General features: G+C 45.2%; 1 protein-coding gene, 1 non-coding gene and 1 pseudogene across 2 annotated transcripts in view; 1 reads left to right on the forward strand and 2 right to left on the reverse strand.

Annotated features, from left to right (window-relative positions):
- The window catches only part of LOC130680517 (uncharacterized), a 634,026-nt gene that overhangs the window by 285,475 nt on the left and 321,736 nt on the right, over window positions 1-26,815 (reverse strand). The window lies entirely within an intron of this gene.
- LOC130680524 (apoptosis facilitator Bcl-2-like protein 14) lies at window positions 160-19,022 on the reverse strand (annotated as a pseudogene).
- Window positions 15,327-15,429, forward strand: LOC118917116 (U6 spliceosomal RNA). Its single transcript, XR_005026684.1, has one exon. It is a non-coding gene; the product is annotated as a U6 spliceosomal RNA (small nuclear RNA).

A 26,815-nucleotide genomic window follows, 5' to 3' on the forward strand; every position in this document is an offset into this window, starting at 1 on the left:
CCAATTTAGAAATGACGACTGTGTATAATGTGCAATGCTGGGAATTTCAACTACATACATGCAGCTCTCCTTTCTAGAGGGAAAAATACAGTCTACTGGAGGGATAAAACAAAGGCACAAATAAACTTATATAGAAGACAATATATGTGTCTATACATGTGTTGTATCTGAACCAATGACAGCACATTCCTTATAAAGAAAGCTAAGAGGAAAATCAAAATGTTGATGACCTCGTTTAATTTTAAAAATAAATAGTAATGGAAACTGAAGAGTAGAAACATGCACAATTTATCATTTTCCTCTCATGGGAACAGCAAATATCTAGAACACACTTTCCCTAAAGTGGCCAACAGAGGCAGGATGATGGCTTCTGTTGCGAATATCTGGAAGGCGAAATTCCACTTATCTTTCCAGACTTCCTCACCCACTCAAAGGAGGGCCCAGAAAACATGGATGTCAAGGGCCACGCTACTACCGTCTATCCGTGGGACAGGAGCAACACTCTTCTGCTGCCTCTTGCTCACAGGAATGATGGTTTTGAAAACCCGAGGCTCCATCTGCCTGTCCATTTAAATTTTCTCCTGTAGTCTATGCTGAGGGTGATGCACACCGGCCCACTGCTGCACGAATGTTCCAGATTATAGACCTTCAGATGTGTCAGTCTACCTCTTCATGTGATATCCCAAGCACTTTTTCCTAGAGAGGAAAAAAAGAAATAGATTCTTAAAATTCCAAGTTTGATTCACTGTGGAAGTGAAAGCATATGCCCGTTAACTCTGCTTTCTTATCCCAGGCCTGACCCGAGGCCCGGAGACTTTGTGGAGGTTGGGGGAGGTTTGGAAAGGTGGCTGGCATTCTTGGTATGCCTGAAAGGAAAACATCGGCTGAGGATTTATGTTATACATCCAGAGGGAACAGCCTGGATGGGAAAAATGCTTTGATACTGTACTTAACATTCAGAAAAGCAGATACTGAAAGGTTCATGACTATGGCAAAGTTCTCTTTTCAAAGTGCTGTGGAATGGTGAGATCGCAGGAAGGCAGGTAACTATGTGACAGTGTTCCACAGTGAGGAAAAAGGGCCAAGGAGTAAATTAAAATCTCACGGTAGTTTATTTAGCATGCTTTGCAGATTGAGTTGCTATTCATTCAATTGATTCATTTATTATTCTACAAGTACTGGCTGAACATCTACGATGTATGTTACAGTAACGGCAGCTATGAGAGATACTAAGAGGCATCCAATACATGGTCTCACACTCCCAGGAGACACAGGATACTGAGATAGCTGGGATGTCTGAGCTCCTGGAAAACTTGTGCATGGTATAGTGTTCCTCCCTCCACACCACTGCAAGTCCACCCCAGAGGGTCACCAAGATACGTGGGGCCAGTGAAAGTTCCTGCAGGCTGGCCGCCCAGTGTCGTCTCTCTTTCCTCTGCAGGGGGGCTGAGCACAGGTCTCATCCACATCCCTCTCACCCTTTCACAGCTCACCAACTCATGAATATTCCCTTATCAACATCCTTCACTTTGCAACTCTTTCTCCATTACTTTGGGAAAATGAGTCCTTGCTCTCACTCTGTTTCCTCCCTCTGTCTCTTTCCAGCTGTGTGCTTCAAATTAAACCTCACTGTGGCCAAGACTTAAGGTTAGGATTTATGATGACTTGGAAAAGTAAACTAATAAATTTTGAATTGAAACTACAAACGATAAAAAACTACTGCCATCAAATTCTAATGCCTTTGAAAATTCCAAATTCCCTTTATGATTTCTACTGAAAAATCCATATATTTTCTCTAATTGGAACTAACTTTCTCTGTAGCACCAGCAGTCAAATTTTAAAAATAAGTAAATAAAAATGTCTGTATTCTTTTTTCTTTTCTCTTTTTATTGGCTTACTAGAATTAGGACTCCCATTTTTCATAACAGATTTACTGAAATATACCATGAAATTCATCCTTTTAAAAGTACATGATTCAGTGGCTTTTAGTATATTCTATTTAGTATATTCACAGTATAGCCACCATCACCTCTGATTTTAGAACTTTTCATCACCACAAAAAGAAGGTCCTTGTCTATCAGTCACCACCCATTCCCTCTCCTCAAAGCCCCAGGAAACCACTCATCTGACTCCACAGATTTGCCTATTCTGGGCATTTCATATAAATTGAGTGATATAATATATGGCCCTTCTGTCTGACTTCTTTCACTTAGCATAATGTTTTCAGGGTTCATATATTTGTTAGTACTTTCCTCCTTTTTATGGGTGAATAATATTCCCTTGTATGGATATACCACTTGTGGTCTCTTCATTCATCATTCATCATTAATGAACATTTTGGCTGTTCCCATTTTTTGGCTATTCTGAGTAATGAGTGCTGCTATGAACATTCATGTCAATGTTCTTATGTGAACATTTCTTTTCAATTTTCTTGGGCATGTACCTAAGAGTGGAGTTGGTAACTATATTTAACATTTCAGGGAACTGCTGAATTACTTTCCAAAGGGGCTAGACCATTGCTAGACCTACCAGCAATGGTGCATTGAACCAGGATGGGGGTCCCAATTTATCCACATCATCACCAACACTTGTCTTTTTATTTTAGCTTTGCTAGAAAGTGTGAAATGGTCTCTCATTGTGGTTTTGATTTACATTCCCCTCATGCTGAAATGAAGCTGCCAAGCAAGCAACGTCTCATGTGCTCCTTGCTCATTTGTATATCTTCTTTGGAGAAATGTCTATTTAAATCCATTGCCCATTGTGAAAACTGGGTTTGTCTTTTATTGTTAAGAGTTTATTACATATTCTGAATATTAAGTCCCTTTTTAGATATAAAATTTGCAAATATTTTTTTCCCATTTTTGTGGGTTGTCTTCACTGATATCCTTGGAAGCATGGTACAAAAGTGGAAAATAGGAAAGAAAGGAAGACTGGGTAAGTGCAATGGGCAGCTGCTGAAGACCATGGTGGGCACATCAGCCCCTTAGGTGAGAGGACCTCTTCTTTCCTTCTGGTAGCAAAGACATCAAGCCTGTTTGGAGGCTCCAGGGCCATACAGGCCATGTCTAGGGCAGCCTTAAACCTGCTGCTGGTCCCTGGATTCTAGGGGGAAGAGGACTAAGGATAGTGTGGAGCAAAGGCCTGTCCTCTGGTGAAGGGCTTGAATAGACAAAAGTGCTCTAGACCTATTGAGATTTAAAGCTATGGGGTAAGGCATTTATACAACGTTGCCCTTGTGCAGCCATTTAACATGGCAGTTTTGAGGAAATCTCAAGGAAAGGGGATAAAGGATGGGAGAGGGGTTGAGACTAAGGCATGGGGATGAAGCTGTCTGTTCTGCTTGATGACATGTAATTAAAAACAAATGAAAATTTAACTGCTTTTTTTAGCTGAAATCAAGATGTTCCCTGTCAAAATGGCTGGGTCCAAGCAGCAATGATAAAATGTCACAAGCCCCAAGTCTCTGCCTGGGGATCACCCCTGTGCACTGCCAATACCTGAGAGGGTAGGGAACCGTCTGCCTCTTCTTGTTTCACTGCCAGACTTTGGTTGCCTGAAAAACTGGTGAAAAACACAAATTATATCTGTCTAAACATTTTACATTTTCAACATCTCTTCATTTCATATTACATCTGACCAGTCCCTCTCCCCAACACACACACTCCACATACCGTTTGGGAGCACACTATTTATTGAAGGTCAAGATAATCATGAAAAGTATGTTCCCATCAATGGGATACATCTCTTGCCACTCAAGTGTCCTAACCCCATGAGGTGGCTTGAAAGACATATTCCCTTACTTAAATAAAACAATTTTCCATCCATCTCCTCTGAATTTTGGGAAGATTCATCTTTAAACAGGATGCACTTACCCATCCTCCATGCTGCTGGACCCAGGGCGAAAAGTTGTCTCTCAGGTACTCGGTTCCAAAGCCCAGGACCCTGTTCATGGGGTGGTTGTCGACAGCGGTGAGCTTGGCTGCAACGTCTATTGCAAGGGCAGCCTTAAAGCCCTGAGCTCTGACCTCCGATTCTCCCCTGGTGTCCACTCCCCTTAGGAACTGCTCTGTGATGGTCTTGAAAACAGAGTAGGACAGCCTGTCCTGGAAGGTGTTCATCAAAGTCTTGTCTCTCTTCAACTGTGTACAAGAGGATAAACATTCAGCAGAGCAGCTTGGCCCACCCAGTGGGATTGACTATTTAGCTCAACAGTGCGCTCTAAACACCCAACGGAAAAACCCTGAATTGTAGTTTCACCCGTGGAACGCTGTCCTGCAGGCACGTACCTGCTCTGTGAATTCATTTCACTGGGACAAGTCAATAGTAAAAGTGAACAGTCCATTCATCCAACATTTCATCAGTGTTTCCTGCAAATTTACAATGGGCATGTGGTGTGGATGATTAAGACCCAGGCCCTAACGCAAGGGCTCACCGTCTACCGACAACTGCAATACAGTGCCAAGGGCTTTGTGAGAGGTTGTAAAATGGATAGAATCTGAAGCCTGGAGATGATTGTGTTGGCTGAGACCCCCACTCTGCCTCTTACCAGCTGTGCAATCTTGGGGAAATGAATTGACCTCTCAGTATCCGTTTTTGTCATTTCTAAACTCCAATGATGATGGTACCTACTCTATAGGATAATTGAGTAAAACACTTACTTAGCATAGTGCGTGATGTGGAAGAAGTGCTCTGGAAATGTAAGAAAGTAGTCACGATGTTGCAAGAGCACAAGGACAACAGGGAAGACCCCGAGGAGCATGTGTTAACTTTAAAAAGACAAACACCTAATCCATCCACCGTTTTCCATTGTTCTAAATGATCTGTCTTACTTTGTGCCCCACTCTTGAACCTTGTATCTCTGCTTTACCTCCTTTGGACTGCTATACCTTTTAGAGAAACCAACACCACCTCTGCTTCTTTTGAAAAAGCAGAGCCACATGTGTCATAAAGACATATATCACATTCATGTAAAGCCATTCTTGGAATGTCTGTTAACATGGTTGTCAGGAGAAAGCAGGAATTTCTTAGTGGGCCGGGAAATGTTCATTTGGAAATCCTCTAGCTCTACCCTTGAGGAATGATGAGCTAAACAGGTTTTCAACAAATATTTTTTCTAAGTGGGATATTCTGGGGATGGGTCGGATGCTCCATAAAGATTTTGGTGGGGCCATGTCCTTTATTGGAACCCAGCTAACACCCCCCAAACTTTCAGGCACCATAAGAGGCATATCTGAGCCATAAATCTGAGACAGGAGGACCAGTGTCATCCATACCAATAGAGACTCCTCTTAACCAGTGACCCAGCTGAAGAGGCTAGACTCAAAACCTCACTGGGTGACCAGGAGCCTGGACTTTGCCAGAACAGTTAAAGAATTCCACGCTCGAAAGAAGCCCCTCCCACAGGGAACCTGGCTCCTCCCACTATGCCCCTTGGAGATCCAGGGAGGTGGGATGAGCCCCCCTGAAGACACTCTGTGGCCATGGGGAGCCCCTCCTCAGTGTCACTGTCCCACTCTGGTGGGAACTCACCTCCTCACAGCAACTCACACCTGTGGGTTCCTATTAGAGGCCTCTACCGGAAAAATCATGTTTCCTACATAAATAATGAAGAGAGCACATCAGGCAAAGAGACGTTTTCACAAGTGGTCATTTGTGGGGCGAACAAGAAACATCTTTCTTTGTACCCCGCGGGGTCACCTTCATGCCGCCTCCTGTCCCTGGCCTCCCCACCCTACTGCAAGTCACTGCTTAGGGAGGCCAGGAAGGAGGTTGCCATGAGAGACACAGACCTTCCAGCTGCAGAGATCGCTGGAGGACATCTAATAGTCCCCTCCCATTTCACGGGCTGAACTGTTGGCTGGCATCTACTAGAAATTCTCCTTGTGACAGGAAGATCATTCCTTCACAGGGCAGCCAGCTCCTGGCCCCAGTGAGCAGCCCTGAGTGTTAGAAAGTTAACTCTTAAAATGGGGTGAAATAAATTGCCCCATAACTCGTATCCACTGATCCTAGTTCTGGAGAAACACAGGGGTGTCCTTAAACCATGTTCTATTTCCTGCTTCCTCTGCAGCCCTGTCCACCTCTACTGTGGCCCCAAAGCTCACATACCCCTCCTCTTTCTTTAGTCTGATATCCCTGGTTTTCTCACTGTTTCTCGTTCTGCACCATCTCACATGCCCTTCACCTTCCCGGTCACCTCTGGTCACACCGCTGACAGGCATGACAGGAGGCAGCGAGCACGCTGCAGTGGGGAAGGGCGGCTGGCCAGGCAGTGCTGCTTCCCCCTCCCGCAGAAGCCCCACGGCGCCTGACTTCCTCCCCGTGGATCATAGCAAAACAAGGAAGTGGCTCTCCTAGCCAGCCCGACTGACAGGCCCCAGAGACTACTCAGCAATCTGCAGGTGGCAGACATGGGAGAGGTCACGCTCAGAAACCCTCCTGACTCCAGTGGGGGCCTGCCCAGCTCCATCTGAAGGCACCCTCACATCTCCCCACCTGGAATGAAGGGTCTCAACTGCTAAGTGGCAGGATATGCAAAGTTCTCCAAGTAACACCAGCCTCCCTGGCCAAATAGCTAAGAGCAACCTTGAACAGAGAAGAGGCCAGCCATTCTAAGGGGAGATTTCAGGATGGACTCCAGCCTTGGAATAGCTGTGGGACACCGATATCCAGGCTGCAGGGCAAATGCAAGAGTCAGTCTAAACTTCCCTGAGGATCAGTTACATGGACAACTAGATTCATACTTCTCTTCAGCAAATTTTAATTTATTGGTGTTTTGCAATAACAAAGTTATAGTTCTCATTTCCAAAAATTCCAAGAAGGCTCCAGAAGGTTTACTTATGTATTCCAAAATGATTCATTTTTGAGATGCGGCCAGCGTGAAGAATTTTGACTCCAAGGGAAATAAAATTTAGGACTAAGTGGAAAGCAGAACTTTGAAAAGGAATACAACCTGGACCCCAATTCCATTCTCATGTAACACTATGCGGGCACAGAATGGAACCACATGAACTCAAGAAGCTCCATACTTCCTTTTCCAAATGATCCCCAGAATATTTCAGCACCTCAACGACTCTGGCTATTATTTAGTCATCATCATCTGTCACAGGGAAATTCCAGTTATTTTTTTTTTTTAAGTAAAAAGATAACCTTAAATTTTTCCAGTGATGAGGCTTGTGGCCTGGTCAGGGATTGAGGAAGACATGTGCTTTGTAATTCTCAGCAGATTAAATCTTACCTCGCCTCTGCTGACCAGGCACGAGTCATCCCTCTCCCCCAGGCCCCTCCTTTCTGCCGCTCCTCCTTCCCTTAGAGTCCTGTTCCCACCATGAACTTCATCACTCTAGTTACTGTACGAATGCTGCTGAAGACATTAGTTCCACTACACACGATCCTATCACTGCAGATATTTAGGAGAAATTTCTCTCTGGTCTTTAGGCTTCTCCTGAGCACACAGTGCTTTTTCCATATGGACACCGTAAATCCCCTATTTGATCATATACCCGCTTTGTGTGAGCTGCTGGCAAGTGTAGAGCCAAATTCATGGCCTCGATCTAAGGGAGGACATGATCTTCCAGGCCTGCATTTTGGGAATTAAACTCATTCCTAAGCCCACCTCGTTTTCCGCTATTGTTTCTTTTTTACATTATCTTTCATAAATTTAATTTATCTTACTTTAGTGTACACTCTATATGCTAATCCCTTACAACAAGGTGGGGAATAAATGCATAAAACTGATAAATTCTCCCACCCCAAAGGCAGGCAGAGAGAGAGACGGCTGTAGCTGGTGTGTGCTGTGCGTGCTGGAACGGGGAGGGGAGGAGGATTTTTCTTGCCTCACAACATGCTACTAACTAAACATGAGGGAGACGGTCATCGCTATGAAACAGAATCCCAACAGAGGAAAGCCAGTTACTAAGAGAACAGAATTTTTAACTTATGGCCAATCTCTGAAGTCATGGTGTCCTCATGTTTGTCCCAGATAAGAGGGAAAGAGAGGCCAGGAAATGAATCCAGCACATCATGTCCCAAGAAGGTCTAGTGAAGGGCAGGTACACGGGACGCGTGATACTCAGGTCACTTGGGAAAGGTGAGCATGCGTGTCTGCACAGCCCGTGGGTCGCTGTTACCCGATGCTGCCTCTCAGGGAAAGCTGCTGCCCCAGGGGACCGGAGTGGAAAACAGCCCTGGCTTCAGCGTGGCTTAGGGGTATTGCTTTATACCGCCCAGACACACATGAGATTGCTTCTTAGCAGGCTCAGAAAGGCCCTCCTGTCCTCCAGCCCCTCACCTTCAGCTCCTGCAGCAGCCGTGGTCCCCACAGTACAGCACGGCCCGGACAAACTCTGCCCTCTGCTTCCGGCGCTGTGAGACTCCAGTACTCCAATTTGGAGAGAGAACTTCTGCCCTGTGCTTTAGTGTGCTGCCCACCCAGAGTCCCTCTGCCCCCCACCGCCAACTGGAGTTTAGGGAAAGAGAGCTGAGAGGATTGTCCTCGGTGAGGGAAGGCAGGACTGAGCTGCTCCTCCTGTGGCGCTTGGCCCCGCTCTTCTCAACTGCAGAATTCCTGCTGTTGGGTGGGACCTACAGTCCTAGCTGGAGCTACCGTTCTGCTGACAGCTGACCCAGGCTGGTGGCTGCTCATTAGCTCTGCAACATGTTCTGCACCAGAGCCGGTGTCTGACAAAACCCTGCTTTTTCACAGGAGGCCAAGGCAACAGCATAAATCAGTGGGCTGATGCTCCCCCTACAACCAGTGCACTCCCATGAGCACGCTGGTCCTCGGGCATCACTAACATGACTAAATCTGATGCTGCATGTTCCCCATGGACAAGGTGGAGTGCACCCTGTGTACTTCCTCCTCTCCCTCAGCAGAAGACTTTATTTCGGCCTTCGCAGTGAAGCTGGCCATCTGCACACTCCCTTTGGCTTGAGCTGCTCTCTCCAGGCCAATGTCAGGCCCTTAGTCCCCGGCAGCCGGGCTTCTGGAGTTGCAGCGTCCTGAGCTGAAGAAACGTGTAAGTGCTCGTATACCTCTGCCCGGCAAACATTCAGCCCAGCACAAATACTCCAAGGGAAGTTTACCTTTCTTAGAACTTTCAGCTCTCAGCTGGAGGCTCTGGGGCTGGGGGCCATGGCAGACCACCAATCTCCCTTCCAACTGGAAGCCTCCTCCCTGGTAGGGGAGCTCTTATGGCGGTGGCCAGGAATACACAATTTCAGCAACTCGATTGGCAATGCAAACAACTTTGGGGTGTGCAGCTGAAACAAGACAAAATGGTGCTAAGAGCCCTTCCCAGAACTTGGTCTAGGTAACTGGTATATGCAGTTACCCGAAATGAAAAGACAAGGAAAGTGCCCTGGGGTGGGTATGCAGGGAGGAGCATGCAGAGAAATGATAGCCACCTTGAAACAACCACCCATCTGCACCCTCCTTTTGAAGTCTTGCAAAATTAGGGTCCTCTTTCTAGTTTGCAACGGAAGAAACACAGAAGGGAGCGCCCAGTTCTTAGTTTGAGGGAGTGCTCATGATGCCTTTATTTTTACTCTTTTTTTTTGGACATCCTTTATATCTTGGAGAGCTGGCTCCTATGTGCATAGGAGGGCATTCAGTAGTTCCACAAGTCTTTGGGGGTTAGTCACTAAGGGAAGAGAAATACCCCTGCTCTTGGACCATGTCCAGCACTCGTGCCACCACCAGGTAAACACTGAACTCCCGTGGCTCATGTGGTCATGTATCTCCTGGCTCCTCCAAGTTTGCCTGGGAACATCCAATTAATGCTGTTAGGTAAACGAGGATGCATAAAGTACAACCCACAGCCTTGTAGAATTTACACTCAGGAAAAGTATTGCCATGACTTGCACACTTAATTACAGAAGAGTGAATGCATTTGGGGACCTGAAGGCTTAAATGGCTTTGGTCCCCTTAGTTGTAGCCTGTGAGAGACCAGTCAGCTTTGCCCCTGGCCAGGGATGGGGTCCAGTGGAGAAGGCAGGTGGTAGTGCTGAGTTATTTGGGAGTAAGATTTTCATTGCTGATTCATCACTAGTTTCCTACCTAGTAGAAACCTGTACAAACTCTGTCTTTGAGCCATACGGAGCGGCCATATCATGTGATATTTGAAAAACAATTTAATTTACAGACTAGAATAAAGTAACAGAGTGGAATTTTGGTTAAAAGATTGGTGTGTTGGGGGGGACTGTTGGGCTTTGTACATCAGGATAGATAAGAGAGGCCTGTGCCCCATGAAAGGCAAACTCTGCCATCCTATGGGGCTGCCAAGGGGACCTCTGGCCCTCTCACCCTGGATTCCTCCCCAGGGCCTTGGTGCCCTCCTTTCACCCTCTGGACATTCACTGGAAAGCCATGGCAACTAACACTTGATCCATAATGCCTTCCGTTAAAAAAAAGGCATAATGGCTTCTTTGAAAAGTCCTATGTTTCATGCTCCATCCACAGGGTTTGAAAACAGAAAAGGAGAGAATTAGAGAAGCAGAGAAAGGGATTGATGCATTTCCTTCACATTTTAACAACCAAAACAAATATACTTGCCATTTTAAATCAGCTTAGTGTGGCCCAGCCTGTGCTTGAACGCTGGTCACCCAAGGCCTCCGGCAAGGAAATGGCAGGAGTCTAGGTCCCAAAGCCAGAGGGCGGCACAGAGACAGGACAGCGGAGCTTGTATTCCCTGCCTGTGTAACCTTGCGCAGCCTGTCCGGGGTGAGCAGCACATGCTCTTTCCTCGGGAGCTGCCCCACGCCCAGCTCACACTCAGGCAGATGAGGGCCCCAGAGGCTGCGTCTCCTCATACTCCAGCCCCACCGTGTGGCAGGGCCGTCATAAGGCCAGCAGGCCCAGAAGTACACAGTCAGCCTATCCTTGTACAGTGTATTGATCTCCACAAATTGGTGGGTATGCAAAGGAAACTTGTGCAGGAAAAACTAAGCAAACGCATTCAAACTCAGATGAACTAGCACTAATGAAGATTCCCATTTGAACATCTTAATTCTAGACACTGCAAAAATAAAAGATTTCCTTCTTGTCAGAGTTGGTAGGCAAAGGGACACTGGATGGGGGTAGGGAGAGGACAGACAGCCTGCCCATCCCTTGAGGCCTGTTTTTGGGGGATAGTGTGGGGCCAAGGAGAGCAGGGTTCAAAAAGTGTGTCAGCCTTTGTCCTGAGGCATTTGCTTTAAAGAGAAGAGGCAGGGAGTTTGAGAGAGATTTCCATAGCGTTGAGACTGTTATTTCCCAGTTCCTATTTCCTTCTTCGTTAGCAACAGAACCCTGAAACGTCAGCGGAGCAATGGACTGAGCTGAAAAAACTCCATTTCCCAGCTTCCCTTGCAGTAAGGAGTGGCCAGCAGCGAGATGTAAGCAGTTGAGTGCGGTTTCAAGAAAGCTCTCTCGAGGGGAGCTGAAATATCTAAAAAGCCACCCCTTTGTCTCTCCATTGCTTCTTCTGTCTTTGTGTTTGAACTTGGATTCAAAGCAGTCCCCTTGCAAAATAGGTGACTTTGAGGTGGGAAGTCACTAGCTGCGGGGTGGCAGAGTTAAGAATTCCCCAGTGCTGGTGGAGCTGCTGTTGGGCCTGGGCAGCCACACTTTGGTCTTCTATATGGGAGACAAAAATAGCCTCTGTGTTATTTAAGCCAGAGTTACTTGAACTTCCTACTATGTGTTGCAGAACTATCTTAACTGCCACATTCCACATGGAGTGAGTCAGAGCTGTGGGGCAACACAAGGTGCACATGTAAAAGAACCTGGGCTCAGAGTCTCTAAAATTGGTATTGATGCCCATTTTCCTGCATCCTAAAGCCTCTCACTACTAGACTTTGGTGTTGGGACATAACCTCATAGTTCTCACTTAAGCCTGGTGCCTGAGTCCTGGAAATGGTAGCACAGGCTAAACTGTGACCTTTGGTTAAAAGACACCAGCTGCTAAGCTCTGATTTACATGTGGCAAAGTAGAAATAGAAATCAAGGCCCTCTTGAGTCACACACAACATGACCACCTACATTATTGACCGAACAAGAAAGAAAGGAAGGTGAAGGGGGTAGTGAGGTACAAACTTCCAATGATAAAATAAATAAGCCACAGGGATGAGAAGTACAGCATAGGGAATATAGTCAATAATACTGGAATAACTTTGTACAGTGACAGCTGATCATCACACTTAATTGTGGTGGGCATTCCATAATATGTATCACCATCACATCCCTATGTTGTACGCCTGAAACTGACACGGTAGGTCAAATATACTTCAATAAAAACAATGGAAACATTGAAATCAAGTGCAGATCTACAAGAATAAACACAGCAAAAGTATGAATATAATAAAACTTCTGAAAGTGGAAAAACAAAAGCAAGCAAGGAAATAGAAAGGCGAGGAGGGAGGATAAGCTGCACATACATGTTGAAAGCTAAGTCTCCTTAGGAGGCACCCATTTCTACTTTTTTAGGGAAATCTATATATATCTCAAGAAATAGCTTGAAATTTTAGAAAACAAAAAAAAGGCCAAGTGATACTTGAGTAGTATGGGAATTCAGAATCTTTTATCTCAAGAGACCAAAAGATTGAGGTCTGTAGAAGCGTCCTCTGTCCCCTGGCAAAGTAGCCGAGCAGGGAAGCAGGTGTCACTTCAGGTGCCCCCCAACTGCTCTGCTGGCTCCAGAGCTCAGCTGCCGCCCCCTGCAGGAGGGGCCTGGGGTCCCACGACAGGCTGGGCCAAGGAGGACTTCCCCACCTGATCCCGACCCCGACTCCTCCTGTTCTAAAAACTCTAAGTCTCACGAATGGAAGTTTCTTTGATCCAGGTGAATGACCTAAAGCTGGGCTGCTTCTCCCGCTAAGCCGGGACATAGTTTAAAACTGAGACATTACTGCCCCCTGTTGACTGATTACTGACCAGCCCAGCAGGAGAGGGTGGGTTTCTTTTCAAATCTGGGCATTGGTCACTGGGCATTGTTGAACGGGAAGAAGATGCTTTTGCCAAGGTTTGTGGATGAAGCGCAACGCTCTGTGATAAAGCCCTTCGGGAAAACGTTGTATTCAATAACATATGTTTTGTCCCACTGAGGGAAGATTTTGTCAAAATGCTTCTGAGTTGTTTTCTTTGGGTGGCTTATACTTTGAAGAGTATTTTTGTATATAGCTACCTGATCTTTCCATTCACCTTAAGAGGGAGGGAGTGTGGGCTACCCCAATGTACAGATGGAAAAACAGAGGCCCAGAGAGGTGAGCTGGCTTCCCTCAGGAAGAGCAAAAGCCTGAACCCGTCTAGGGCGCTTTCCTGTGTACTGGCCTCTGACATAGAGGATTTGGAATTTGGGCAGCAAGCTTATTTATAGACAGCAGAGAAATCCAGTCCCATCACCCTTTACTGCCACCTTCTTCCTTCCTGCTTAGTCTTGAGAGAAGGAGAGTAATTGTTACTGAATATTAGTAAGTTGGGAAACTGAAGTTCAGTGAGCGCCCCACCAAAGGGCGCATTATTAGTGAGGAGAAGAGGAACTAGCACGCGCGCAAAGAGCAGAGATGCTGCTGCGGGAGAATCCGAAACCTACCTTCGTGCTTTAAGCACCGTTCCACGTTAGAAAGGGACCTGGACCCTGACTGACTCTGACGTCCACTCTCAAGGTGCACTGTCCTTTAAACCTGACGATGGATCTCTGTAGAGACCTCAGAGAATCTTCCTCTTTCTCCACTACTCCAAAAAATGTTCTCCAAGATGACTTTTTCTTGGCAAGGATTATGGGCTTCTCACTGGGTTGGGAATTTCTGCAAGCCCATGACACCTGTGTCCCTGACTCGTTTGTTGAGCAACTCCCAGTTCTTTCTGGGACAAGCTTCTTGTTCTCAACCACTCTGGCGAGAAGACAGCAGAGTTGTTCTTGAAGACATGCTGTTTGACATAGAACTCCAGGATTTTGAATTCTAGGCTATTTGGGTCATCATCATCCAGGGGGATCTCCTCCAGGTCACACTCACTGGTGGTACACATGGCTGGCCTGCAACAACAAAGTCCACATATGTCCTTGTACCTGTGGGCAGTCTACCCCTGGGAGTTCAGGAGATACAGGGGTGCAATTCCATGAACATTTATTGAGCACCTGATTTTACTTACATGGGGAGGCAAGGGCAGAGCCAGGGTTGTTTCTGAAAGTTCAGTCGTATAGAGATGAGGAAGAGAGACAGGTACATGGGTAAGTCCAAAGAGGGCGACGTAGGTGGTACACCAGAGGTCAGATGGCTGGTGTGGGGAGGAATCAACGGCTGCAAATAGAGAGCAAGCCGAGGCTCCCTGAAAGATTGCAAGGATTTAATGGGTGAGTGGGTATCGGGGTTAAGAACAGGACTGGAAGAAGTTAGATGAAAGGTGAACTTAGGATGTGTTTGAAGAGCAGCTAGAGAAGTGGAATAGCATAAACAGGCATTGTGTAGACAGCTGGGGCTCAGGGAGGTAGTGGGACAACAAGTGAAATGGCAGTCGGGCCAGATTACGGGGACCTTTGAATGTGGGGCTGAAAGCTTTGCATATTCTCTGTTGCTCTATCAGTACATTTAAAAAGGAGCCTCAAACAGTGGACAGCAATTAAAAGTCTTCTTGGGAGAGGTAGATGGGCCAAGGAGGAAGCGAGCAATGTTTGGGGTCCCTGACCCTTCCTGTTCCCTCTCCCAAACTTTGCCATCTGCTCAAGCTTACAGTTTTGCTTGTTTCTTGCCATATTTGGTGTTCCATGCAAGATTTCATCTGAAAAAAAATCCTGCTATTTTTACAAAATTTGAAGAGCATTGTTGGAGGCAATGGCGAGCTTTTCAAAGTTTTGAGTGGGAGGGTGATGTGATCACAGGCATGTTTTGGAAAGCTCAGCAGGAAAATGATGGGGTAGAAGGACCTCACCTTTATTTCCATATGAATAACTGGATGGATATAATGAACTGACTTTGTTAATTTTAGCTTTCATGAAATAATCCCTTTTCTGGTTTCTTGCTGGGAAATAATTTCTTATTAATAATCTGCCTTGCATTCTTTTGTCACATAGTGAGGACCACGTATTCTTTTTAGTCCCAGAGGCCAGAAAGCCCAGACATACCGACTCTCACTGGACTAAAATTTCCTAGATAGTGGATATTCTGGAAAACAGCGTGGGCTTCCTGACCTAACCAATGACCAGCTGTATTGGGCACGTTATTTCACCTCCCTGAACTTGAGCTTCTTGGGGGTAAATTGAAAATATGTTATCTTGGAGGGATATTGTGAGGGTATAAGATAATGCATGAGAAATCTCAACACAGAACCTGGCTCAAAAATGGTAGCTACCGTGCTCGCTTTGGCAGCACATAACTAAAATTGGAACGATACAGAGATTAGCACGGCCACTGCGCAAGGATGACATGCAAATTTGTGAAGCATTCCATATTTAAAAAAAAAAGGTGACTACTATGTTTTTTCTTGTACTACAGACATCGCAGTTCCTCTGAGTCTGTCATTGAGGTGGCTCTTAATTAGGTCCCCTTCCTTTAATAGTCCTATGTTAATACTGTCTTTTGGTATATGTAGGCATATGTTTACCGGCTTATTAAACAGATGTAGTGATATTAATGGGATGGCTGTCATATTCCTCTTTCTCTTTCCACTGTATTATCTCAAACTAGGACCAACTTAAAAAGAAACAGGACAATAACTGCAGAGACTTCGAGCGTGACAGGATACAGATAAACTGGACTGCATACAGATAAATTGCACTGGGTGTCTGGAGGCCAACGGTCAGGACTGGCTCAGCTTCTAAATTGCAAGGTCCTTGGTCAAGTCACTTAATCTCTTTGGTTCTCGGTTTCCTCCTCATATATTCTCTAACTGTTCCTGAAGGTTCTACTATTTGAAGGAGGGGCTTCCTGTCTCCATGGTTGTTTCCTCTCCTTTATTTGGAAGGGGCTCACGCTGGCTGATACAGAAGCCGTTCACCTGAGGAACAGCTCCCTGGCCAGGCCCCCAGAACGCAGTGGCCCCTGGCTGGGTGAGTTCTGATGGAAGTGCGGCAGGGAGGGGGCTGCGGGGGGCTGGTCCAGAACATCAGGTGCAGATGGAGGGGACTGAACTGGATTTCCCAGTGTCACCTTGGGCAAAAATGCAAAGCCTGAGAAACCCCTACGCACGCAGAAATATTTCCACAATTCCTAAGCCCCACAAACCCGCCTCAGGCAAGCGGGTGTAAGCAAACGCTTGAGAGGTACAATGTGAAGTGGGGGTCCTGGCCACTGTGCGTCATCCGCTTTCATCATTTTTCCATCCTATGCCAGGGCTTCGATAACTTTTCTTCCCTCATTTTCTCCCAATTTAACACTCACATCACTCGCCACAGCGGACCTTCTGCTCGCAGAAGCCACTTCCACTTCGCGGCAAAGCACCTGCGGCCTCCGGCCTTCCCGCCTCCGCCCCTTTCCCCCACGCATGCGCACGGACTCTGGGCCGCCGACTCCCAGGTGTGCGGAGAACCGGCCCAGGCCAGAGACCAGAGTGGGACTGTGTCAGGCGAGGATTCGCGAGATTTCTAATTCGAAGCTTTGCTTTGATTCGGGCCCACTCAGGACACCTTAGGCCAGAAGTGTGCTGGGCGGGGCCGGAACTGCATCCTCGAGTGGGATGCTACGTGCGAAGCTTCTGAAGAAACTCCGTGTAAGTTAAAAGCGAAATAGAGCAGAACAAAAAACGAACGAAAGTTTTCTAATGGAGTGTGAGGACTTTAAAACTGTGTGCGGTGTAGCTGGGGAAGGGAAAGAAACAAGTTTGCTAAATGCTGGTTCAGGAGCAGCCTCAGAAAGGGCAAGGTGGCGCACACAGCCCTTCCGCTTTGTGAAACGAGATTTTTGCCGTTTTATAGGCTACCCAAAACTGAGTAGTCGGTCCAACCAGCAGGCCAGGCCAAGGATGAGTGAGGAGAGGAAAGCTCAGCTGTCAGGCAACAGCTGGGTAAGGAGACCCCAACTGCCGGAGGTGGAGGTGGGTGCTGTGCCCAGGGCCGGGGAAACTGAAAGAATCCATGGGGACACAAATGGATTTAACAGTGTAGGTTTTTCCCCCCTACAGTCCGTCATTGTAAATGAAAGGAGAGCTATTGTTACATTTATAGCGAAGTCTTAGTATAGAGCAGCAGTGAGCGAGTTTATCATATGTTAGATCCCTTCTGCCGTCAGCTATTTCTGTTGGGAATAAAGGCTCAACCTGGGGCTTACAGAAACTTCACCCGTAAGTTTTATGCTTGTGGAAAGGTGGGGCCCCTGAGGGCTGATTCAGAGCCCGGAGGGGATATTTAGTCCTAGGCTTAGTAGACCTATGAGGCTTATTCTAATTTGATGACACAGTGGATGTAACTCTGCTCTTACTACAGTATTTACATACTCTCGCCAACCAGCCACAGCAAGGTTACAGAGCTGCTTTTGCTGGCGTCTTTTCCCCTCCTTGAGAGTTCCTTTCCCATCACCCCCTAAATGGCCAGAGTCCTTCGGGTCTCCCTGCAGCCTGGGTCTCCCGGGCATCAGCAGAGAAGGTGCTGCTTCCCCAGGTAGCTCAGCTGGGAAGGCCACAACCACGGGGAAGCACCTAAGGTCCCGTTATTTCCAATCACAGTTTTGGGATTTTTCTAGCTCTGGATTGTTTGTTGAAGTTAGATTTCACTTCCCTTCCTGTGGCAGGTCATGGATAAGCATACAGAGGAAACAGGTGCTGCTTGGTTCTTTGCACAGAACCTGCTACGTACAACTAGGGCCCAAGTAAGCTGGACAGAACTTACTCTCCACTCCATTCACCCTGCGTCTACCTGTCCCAGTGAGGGGTGTGTAGGACCCCTTGGCAACAGGCTGTTCAATGGAAGAGATGACTTCCATTGCTCTGGATAGACAGTTGAGGCCTGAGTGTGACTCATGGGTATAGACGCTTATCCAAAGGGAGTTTTGCATGCCAAATTATGAGTTCAATTTTGTCTGGTTGCCTTGAGCCTGCCTTTCTCAGCATCCTGTACTTCCTTATGCACTTCAGGAGCAGCCTGACCTTGTCCTGGTTCCCTAAACTTAAGACTTTAGAGTCTTCATTTCTTGCCTGTTTGTCATCTCTAAGAATGACACGTTCTTTAATCCTGAGTGAAAAGAGGAATGAAGTAAAATGCCTACTTCCTACCATGAAGCTAAACAAGAGGCGGGGAGAGAGCATGAGCAAGTGCCTGAGGTCATATTAATTAAAGGAAGGACTAAGTCTCTGAGTGTAAACAGAAGTGGTAGGGGAACCCGTGGGGGTGGGGGAAGGAGAGGCGTTTCCCATTGCAAAATGCGGGGGCCTTGCACTCAAGGACATCTCTAGAGGGTCTGCAGGACTGGACCTTGTGCCCAGGTTTCTGCAAGGTCCTCAGGACTCTAGGCTCAAACCAAGGGGTCCCTGTCCTCAGCCTCATCCTTGTGCTAGAAGAGGAATTCAGCATCTCCATGGGCCCCTGGCCATAGGCTGTCTCTCCCGTCATCACATACCTTGTCATAGACTCAAAGAGAGACGACTGCATGATGTTAAAAATGATTCTCCCAGGTAAAGATTCTTCACTGACTTACCTCAAATTTTCTGTGGCAAAGGAAAAATGAAAGAGAAACCTAAATAGCTTTTGCTTTTCTGGAAACCCCAATAAACTAGGTTCTTAGCTGTCATCTGCTTCCTGAGACATAATAAGAACTTTAAAATAAAGTCAGTGAGTGTTTCCCCTAGTTAGATTGCATCATTAGCAAAACCAAGACTGAAGACCCAGCGGTGTCTTCCCAGGAAGACGGAATGAAGACTGGCGCCTCCTGGTGTTACCTGTTTCTGAAGCTGTCAGTGGTTTCTCTGGCTTCAGGTCAGGTGGCAGTAAAGATATTTCTATACCTGAGTCTCCACAGAGCTTAAGAGGGTACTGTCACCTAGTTGTCCTGGCTTCTCAGTTAGGAAGGCTCCTGTGATCTAAGATTCCTCTGGGTGTAGCCTCTTCAGGTTTAGCACTAAGCCTGAAGGCTGAAGTAAGGCTTAGAAAAGAATTGCCACTTCCTTGTTAAGTTCCACCCCCAGCTTTTTAACTGAAGGAGGGGCTATAATTTAACTCTAAAAGGAATTCTATATCCTTTATCAAGGACTCTCACTGCTCTTTGGGACAGTTTGCTGGGTTTTCCTGAGGGTTCTTTTCTTTCTATATCGTCATTTTAACAAATGTTTACTGACCACCCAATATATGACAGATAATGTACACATATTTAATCTTAACAACATTGAAAGGAAGATGTTATGACACCCATTTTACAGATGAGGAAACTGAGGCTCATAGAGGTAAAGCATCTTGCCAGTGGTCCCTATCAGTTGAGCTGAGATCCTAACCCTGGTCTTTCTGGCTTCACACTCTATCATGTTACCTCTCCTTTGAAATCCAAAGATTGTATTCAAAGGGAACTACTGGAAAGTATTTAAAAACTAAAGCTAACTGAGTCATCTAGACACCAAAAAAACTCAATTAAAGACCATATGTCACAATTTTAGGGCTAGAATTCCCTCTGTATATGAAAGAAGAAGCAGCTACATATGGTTTTATGTTCTACTCAGATTCCTAACTGAACTAGACACTTAATGGCCACGCATGTGATTGTGAAGCCATGAGCGCTGGATGGCTGAAATGTGGAGATGAAGGAAGTATGAATGGTGAAAGAGGAATTAGGCTAATTTCATAAAAGTGAGGGAAGAACTGTCTGTTTAGATATTAGGCAAACAGATCTGTGAGACACAAACAGTGGTTATGGGACAGTTAGTTCTTTGGTGACCAAAGTGGATTTTAGCCAACAAACTAATATTTATTGCACATAACATGCAGCTGTCTAGTCAACTTAAAGGGTATTAAAGAAATACTAAGAATAGTTTTTCTTTTTTAAAAAACTTACAGTCTTTTTTGGGAAGATGAGATGTAGTCATTTGAAACAATCCAAGAATCAACAAATGCATAAATCATAAGTAAATCGCATAGTGTGGACTACAGTTGTTACTGGCATTCAGAGTTACCTAACTTAATGACAATGGAACAATTTAGAATCCAGTGAGGTTTTGGCAAGTTAAGTACAAACCAAGGAAAGGTTGGCACAAAGAGGCAGGCTAATTGAGGACAGAGAATGTCCCCTTTCTGGAACTTTCTCAGCTTCCTGGATCTGGATGTCTATTTGTTTCCCCAGATAGGGAAGTTTTCAGCCAGTTTCTCTGAACAAGCTTTCTGCCCCTCTCTCTCCTTCTGGGACTTCTGTCATGAGAGTAGTGGTCCACTTGATGGTGTCCCTTAAGTCCCTTAATCTGTCTTCGCTTTCTTTTATTCTTTTTTCTTCTCTGATTGGATGAATTCCGTTACCCTGTCTTTGAGGTTGCTGATCCATTCTCTGGCTTGCTATTGAAATGTTCTGTTCAGTTACTGTATTCTTCAGCTCTGTGATTTCTGTTTGGTACTTTCTTATATATTCTGTCTCTCTGCTGAAATTCTCACTGATTTCATGCCTTGTTCTCCTGAGCTCAGTGAGCATCTTTGTTATCTTGAACTCCTTATCAGGTAAATCACTTATCTCCATTTCATTAAGGTCTGTTTCTAGAGTTTTATCTTGTTCTTTAGTTTGGAACCTGTTCCTCTGTTTCTTCATTTTTCTTGACTCTCTGTCTTGGTTTTCGTGCGTTTGATAAAGCAGACACCTCTCTCCGTCTTGATGGAGGGGTGTCGTCTAGGACATGATCAGCTGGCTTGAGCCCTTAATTGTATCTCAAATCTTAGCGATTGTCACAGCTGCCTTCTTTGTTGTTTGTGGCTCCCTCCTCAGCAGTTGAGGGTGTGCCAAGACCTGTCAGTGTCCCAAAGGCGAGAGTCATAGTCAACACCTAGAGGAAGGTTGATTGGAAGCCAGACCCGCAGGCAGCAGCTGGGAAAGTATGTATGTAATTAGGGCCCTCCCAGTAGAAACTGGAAGATGGGCATTTTTGTTCACTCCTTCTGCACTGGAAGTGTATGTATAGCCATGGAGGGGTGTACTTCTGCACCTGTTAAGAACTATTTCTTTATTTGTTACAGTCTTGTGGGATTTGTGAATGCATGCTTGGTTGGGTTTCAGAGCCAGGCTTCCAGGGACCTGTCTCTTGGGCAGCATCTGCAGAAGCTTGGGGCCCAGATATGTATACAAGGTCTACATGGGAGATACTGGCAATTTGGAGTGGGCTGGAGGGAGAAGGCAGAGGCAAGCCCTGTTGGCTCTCAGAGATACGTGATTTGGTGGCCCACCTTTCACATGGCAGCCCTTAAAATTGGAGTGTTAGATGTGTTGTGAAGCTCCTTCTGAAGAAATACCGACAACCTGGTTTTATTGTTGAAGCAGGTAGGAGGAAGAAGGCGCAGGAAGTGCCCACCAGCTGTTTAGGGCTCCAGGAAGGATTGCAGTTAGCACCTATATAGTGTGCTAAATAGAAGCAAGTTTCTTAGGCAGCAGCTTGTAAGTGTGCAGTCAAATGCCTTCCTGGAAAAGACTGGGAAGTGGGCGTTGCCTACTCCCTCCGCTCTGAGCTCTGGGGATAGCCGCAGTGAATGTTTACATGCTTGTTAACATGCTTCGTTGTTTGCTATCATCATGCAAAGTTAATGTTTTTTATGTTACGATGTTCTCTAAGCCCCAAGTTCTAACCACTCCTTCAGGTTACTCATCACTGAGTTTCCCCCACATGTATGCAAGCTGTATGCTTTAATGAACTTCTTTTGTTTTTCTGTTGTTTAATCTATCTTTTATCTGTCTAAATTTTTTCAGAGTCCCAGCTGGAGAACCTAGGAGGGTCAAGGAAAAAGTTTTTACTTCCTCCCCTACACCTGTAGGGAAATCCTGTAAGTTGTGGTTAGAATGTTTGAATGAAGACAAAATCATGGAATTAAAGTGATGTTGGGGGTTGCTGCAGCTGGCCTCTCCAGGGGGAAGACGGATGATGCTTTTGGTACAGATGTCACACTGGCACAGAGGCAGGATCTAATTGTGACAGGAGATTTGCTTGACTTCTGCTAAACACTCTTGATAAGGAGAATCTCATACCTGAGGCTAATGTCATCTCTTAGGTCAAAAGAAGCAGTGGTGCTAAATGTTGTATACACTTGAATCCCACACTTGGCAAAGAGTAACTGGCTAAAGCAATGAGAACCCTGGGAGAAAGAATTAATGTTCATATTATTTTAGAATTTGTGATCATTAAGATAGAATTCTGGCCTGGTCAGCCACAGCCTGTTAGAGTGAAGATAGACATGCTTTCAGAGCCACAGGCTCCAAAGAGGCACAACAGTAGTATCTGTAATTTTACTGAGTCTTTACCAATGACTCACTCAGCTGTGCAATGGGTACTTTTTCTTACATGCATCTGAGAGATGAGGAAAGTGAGGCACAGGGGAGTTAAGTAAAACTGCGCAAGGTAATCCAACCATGTGTGGCACAGCTGGGATTTGAGGGCCCTGAGGCAATCCGTCTTCAGATTTCAGGAACCTAACCACTAAACTGACCATCTTCTTAATACTGTATAGATATATACCTGATTATTGAAGGTTTTCATCTTCTTAACTTTCTGTACTCAACTTTTACTGCTATTTGACCTTGTAGTAGGGAAAAACAGGGAGATTTTGAAATGCAAAAGAGATCACTGGATATCTTTTTAATGGGATACAGTGGGATGCTGGAACCTCTGGGGATAGTTTGATTTTGTAAGATATGCAAGTTTGCCTGCTTTCCATGGGGCTATTTTACAGCCCCGTAGACAGAAGTTGACTTAAAGGAAACTGATGGTAATGTAAATTGTTCCTTCCATTAAAATGGAAATGGCCCCTGTGGAATGCAGTGTTTCCTGTCCTATGGATTTTGACCTCTTTTTTCCAGTTCTGCCTCCATTGGCAATTTATTTCACCATCTATTACCTGACTACAAAGGTGTGGTAGTTTGAGCTCTCCTTTGAACTGGTTGTAATATTATACTGGTTCTATCATTAATTCATGAATTAGATAAAATGTTTGGCACATGTTCTTTTATATTATGTGAGAATTGACAAAGATTCTCTCCTTGGCCAAGCTCTAGCTAGGATCCCACTGAGCCCTTCCTTGAACAGGGCTCCACACTGGCCTATGAAGGCTTGAATGAAACACTAACATAATTTCCAACAGCACATGGCCACAGCCCTACAAAGACATTTAAAGTGCCTGCCTGAGAAAAGTCAAGGCTGACAAAAGAACTTACTGTTTGTTCCAGCCAATACCTGAACACAGGCCCCTTGTCTTCCAGTTTTTGTGGGGGATAGGAGCCTAATAATCCTAGATGGTTTTACACGGACCAACCCCGCTTCCAGCTTTTTGTAATTTATCACTCTGCTGACTCTGCTGAACCCCTGCTCACCCTCTTCTTATTCCCTCATTCTCCCTTTAAAACACTGAGGCACTCTGTACAAATCAAAGTTGCGTTCCGTTCATGCTGGACTATTTTTCCTATTGCAGTTGTATATTGCATATTAAAATCTGCCCTTACCACTTTAAGGTCTGGCTTTGTTTATCTTGATTTGACCTTTGAAACAATTATTTCCTAACATTTATTAAGCCACTTAAATTCTCTGGACCTCATGTCGCCTTCAGGCTCTTCTTTGATTGTCTAATTAATTGAGAAGTGTTTGGATAGAGATCTCAAGGTTCTGTTAGTGCTTTTTTATGTTGTTGGTGTTTTTAATGGCTTGGTTACTGACACATTTACAGATAATACAAATATAAAATAACATAGTAGTTAAGGGCTCAGACTCCACAGGCAAACATTTTGGAGTTGAATCCTGACTCCCTCTTACCTGGTGAGGTGGTGGAGGGAGTGATCTGGAGGAGGACGCAAAGGAAAGACACTTGATGTTCAGGCTAAAAGGAAGTTCTTGGATGAGCTATTTTTATAAGTACATATACAAAAGATGCCCAAAGGAGGTGTTAAAAAAGAAAATTATATTGTTATTTGTTAATATGCTAAGTAGTCTATAATCAGGGCTAGGTATAGGGACCTCAGTCTGCACTGGTGCTTTGTAGCAGGGGAGAGAGACTGGGCTTAGCTCTGAATACAGCAAGGAAAAGTGGGAATTCACAGCCAAGGAGCAGGGTTGGGGGTGGTCAGTGGATGGAAAATTGCTAAGAGGAAGCATCACTGGTAAGTGGGAATTCAGGCTAAGGTAACTTGATAGGATTCTTGCAGGAGGCAGATCAGAGTCACCAGGCTTTACCAAGGGGATTTTTGGGAAGAAGGAAGAATTTTATGAGATATCAAACGATCAGCTATCAAGAGTAGGAGATTCTGGCTAGTATTACTTAGCAGGAATCTTGCTAAAGCGGACTTTGGAGTACATGAACATCCCCGGAATGGAGCCTAGTTGGGCTTGGGAGGAGCCGGGAAAAGGTTGGTCAAGGAGAGAGTCTTTTTCAGTGGCTATGACAAAAAGCAAATGCAAAAGAGTGAAACAGGCCTGGAGTAAGTGTCAGACAGAGCTGAGGTTCTTGAAAATGTTAATGACAAGAGAAGGGATTTTTCAGATTAATTTGCAACAACAGAAGGCAGAAAGAAAACAGAACCACTGTGATTCAATTTGATGTCTCTCTTCTCTACCAAGGAAAACAGGCTTAGTTGGAAATGACGGAGAGAAATTGAAGTTTCAGATAAAGAGGAGATGGCAGAGGTCTGTTTACCAGTGCTAAATAAATCTTAGGCCTAACATAGGCAGACCTAGGGCCACTGTTGAGTGGTGTTAATGACTGGAGATGACTTGCACAGTTTTTAGGGAGTGGGCATGCCTCAGAAAACCTCACCCCAATGTTAATTCCCTGTAGAATCTACACTGGATGATTTAAGAACCATTAGAATGGTTAAGTTTCATGTGTTCACTGAGATTCAGTCTGGACAAGCTAATCCCACCTCCCGTAGATCAGGGTGGTGTCTTTGATGAAGTGCATGTTCTAAGGTTCTCATGAGATGCATGTGAGCAAGTTGGAGAATTGCTGTCTAGCTGGCCCTGTAATTGGCAAATTTTTGGATGGTTTCTCATTTATACTTGGAGTGGTGCTGATGGAATGAAGGGCTTGACCTCTCTGGATTGCTTACTTTTCCTTCTCCTTTCTTCTGTAGGTGTGTGAGCTTGGGCAAATTGTTCAACTTCCCTGGCCTTTCCATGTTACTGAAAAATGCCTCAATCTCTAAGTGTTTATGTCTACATGAGTAATTGGTTTTATATGCCTGGAGGGATATAATTTACCTCTGAGTTCTGACCTTGATTCTATTGACATTTTTTGTGATTGACTTAGTTAATGGTAAGTTTATAGATGATGCCAAGAGGTGGGAGAGGGTATGGATAAGAGTTCAGGCCCCAGAGTCAGACAATCTTAGATCTGAACCTTGGGTCTGTCACTTCCTAACTGGATCTTGGGCTGGTTTCCTAACTCCACTAGCTTTAATTTCCTACTCTCTTAAGTGAGAATAATAATAATAACAGATTTTATGTAAAGGCTAAAACACTACAAGATACTATATGAAAACAATTGGCAGGGTGTCTTGCTCAAAGTTAATGCTCCAACAACTGTTAGCTGTTAATGTTATGTTACTACTAAGCTGGGAGAGATAACATGGGATAATATATATCAAAATATTTTTAGGGTGAAACTATGAACTAAAACCTAGAATATAGTAGGGCTAATGGAAAAGCCCTACATTTAGGACCAACTAATCGACTGTACATGAACAGAATGGGTCTGCCTGGCTTAAGAGCAGCTCATGTCAAAAGCATTTTAGGAATTTTAGGTGTCTCCTTCCCAGAAAGTTGATGTTACCTTAAGCTGAGTTAATGAGAAGGCAAAAGAAGCTATAATGCCACTGCACTGGCCCTGTTGAAGCGGAACATGACTACAGAGCTGTTCAGTTCTGTCCTTGAAGAAGGAAAGCGGGAAGCCAGACGACCTGAGTTCAAATCCCAGCTCTGCCATAAGACAAGCCTGTGAACTTGGTCATGTTATTTAATCTCTCTCGGCCTCTACGTTGTCATCTGTAAATGGAAATTATAAAACTTGAACCTATCTCATTGGGCTGTTATGAGGATTCAGTGGGATGCAAATAGGAATATGTAAAGTGCTTCCAAAGGTGTTTGGCTTACAGTAATGGCTGAAGATGATGATGTTGCTGGCAGTGTCATCCTCATTCTAATAGGGACATTGTTAGTGTCCCAAAATGACATAATGGCAATGGGTGCTATGTCTATGCAACAGACAGAATAGTGAACAAATTGTCCTCCCCCTGCCCCCGACCCTGCCGCCCCAGCACACACCACTGTCTTGACGTGGGCAGGCCTTTGCATGCCTGGACTATTGCCTGAGTTAGGATGCTCGGACTCACACTTTGTGAGTCTCTCTTACTAGACTTTAGAGATCATCTGGTTTCAGGCCCTCATTTAGAATATGCTCAAGGTCAAATAGGAAGTTAAGAACCAAGGTTCTCAAGCCCATGCTGTATAGTCATTCTGCTCACTGGCTGCCTCCTTCCACACATGTACAGGCTGAAGTCTTTCAAACTGCAACTCAGATCTCACTTCCCAGAAGCCTTTCCAGATTCCCACGATGAGTTGCTCTGCTCTTTCCTTAGAGCTATACCGTATCAATTTTTGAACATTTATTATAGTACTTACCAGTCTTCTTTGTATTAGAGTCCACTGCCTAAGCCTCGGTCTCCACCCTGTTTGCCTGAAGAGCAAGGAGAGAATTTA

This window comes from Manis pentadactyla, chromosome 14 (assembly GCF_030020395.1).
Source record: "Manis pentadactyla isolate mManPen7 chromosome 14, mManPen7.hap1, whole genome shotgun sequence".
NCBI lineage: Eukaryota > Metazoa > Chordata > Mammalia > Pholidota > Manidae > Manis > Manis pentadactyla.